We start from the raw sequence: 2,207 nt of genomic DNA on the forward strand, positions 1-2,207 counted from the left end.
CAAATGGTATTATCCGCCGTGATGGCAAGCGCCCTGATGGAATGACGCTGGTGGCTTGGGCGAGGGGAAGGGCGCTGGTGTGGGACGCGACTTGCGTCGACACTCTGGCTCCTTCTCATGTCCAAGTTACGTCAGTTGGTGCTGGGGCTGCTGCTTCGACTGCCGACGACGGCAAGCGTCGCAAATATGTTGGTCTCAGTGAGTCATACATCTTTATGCCCTGTGGTGTCGAGACACTTGGCCCGTGGGGCCCAGAGGCGCGGAGAATGTTCAAAATACTATATTCGCGCCTCAATAAGACTACTGGAAACCCAAGCGCTGGCAGCTATCTCGGTCAACAGATCAGCCTAGCTATCCATCGCGGAAATGCTGCCAGTATTCCTGGTACCCTTCCACGTAATGATAGTTTTAATTTTATGTAGTTCATAGTATTGTTAATATAGTTATAAGGTTTGTTTTGTTTGAATAAATAAGTGTTAATATTTACAATACTTAATATGATTGCATGAAGTTTAAACTATCACTGTGAGGACGTGTACCAAGAAAACTGGAAGCATTTCCACGTTGGCCGAAATACTTGCCAGCGTTTGGGTTTGCGTACATAGTACTTTGAACACTCTCCTCACCTGTGGACTCCATGGGCCAAGTGTCTCGACACCGTCACAAAGATGTAAGAAGACTCACGGTGACCGACATATTTGCGACGTTTGCTGTCCTCGACAGTAGAAGCAGCAGCCCCAGCAATAACTGAGCTAACTTGGATCTAAGAAGGATCCAGAGTTGCCTTCCTTTCCCCGTGCCCAAGCCACCAGGGTTATTCCATCAGGACGCGGTGGGTAATAGCATTTAGCTCTAAAAACATAGAAAGTTTATCACAAATTTACTTTTAAAACTTACATTTATATCTAAATTGTAACCTAAATTTTATTTAATTCAGTGTTACTTAGTGTAGCATACCTACTTTATATTTAGTATTCTACGTTCATAAATTAAATTGCGTGCTGTATTTGCCTATTATTAGTACGTACGTACGTACGTACGTAAGCTTTTCAGGGAATGTTACTAATCTAAGTCTATGTGTAATATCTGTTGAAGAACCAATAAATAAATTAGATAAATATTAAGAGAGGCAAATTCATCACAACTGGTACGGCTTACCGATCTTAGGCAGGATAGCCCGTGACACCCAAGAGCGTCTGCACGCCACATTGACGATAGATCTAGGTTATTTAATTTTACACTTAGCATCAATATCATCAATCATCATTTAGTACCAACAATATAAGCGTTTAGCCTGCAAAGAAGTTTTTCAAGTGAATAACTTTTGAAGACACGGTTAGTGTACTTGTACCTTTACATGTAGAGTGATTGATTTGCCGACCTCCGCAAGCTTGTCAACACCATAAGCACTAAAAGTAGGTGAATGTCACGCTGAGTGCTCGTGATTCTATACAGACTAATTGAAAGTGCTTGTATGTGAATAATTTATTGTATTGTGTTCACTATTATGGTAGCTTTGCTGTGTGCAATATACAACTTGTCTAAATAAGCTTAAATCACGGTGCGGACGAGATAAATGTTTTTTTTTTATAATAATACTAGCTGCCCCGACAGACGTTGTTCTGTAGATAATAAAAAAAATACTGTTTTATAGGACTTTACCATTAATATTTCAAAATATCAAGAATTATTTCGTAAACAATACCCCCTATTGTTATAATGAAATTGTTTCACAGCGGAACTGTCAAACCGAGCGTCACTCAATCCTCTCATAGAAAATATGTCCATACAAAACAAATATTGAAAATAAAAATAATATATCCTATCTCTCAAGTTGGACCAAACTGCACTCCATGAAGTAATCCCCATTGAAATCCGTTCATTAGTTTAGGAGTCCATCGCGGACAAACAACGTATCACATAATTTATATATACAAATTATTTAAGTTTTCTTTAGTGTTAATTCCGCCAATATTTGTCTTTAAAATAATTCGACACGTGTTTCGCCTCTACACGAGGCATCCTCAGGACGTGTTGTCTCGCCAAATTCTGGCACGAGACTCGTGTTCGAATTAACACTAAAGAAAACTTAAATAATTTGTATAATTATGGATTTCCGCAAAGTAACGCCTAATTCAATAATTTTTTTTTAATTTATATATATTAAGATTGACACACTTAAAGATCATTAATTCTCATTAAAAACA

This window comes from Leptidea sinapis, chromosome 15 (genome assembly GCF_905404315.1).
Source record: "Leptidea sinapis chromosome 15, ilLepSina1.1, whole genome shotgun sequence".
NCBI classification, from domain to species: domain Eukaryota; kingdom Metazoa; phylum Arthropoda; class Insecta; order Lepidoptera; family Pieridae; genus Leptidea; species Leptidea sinapis.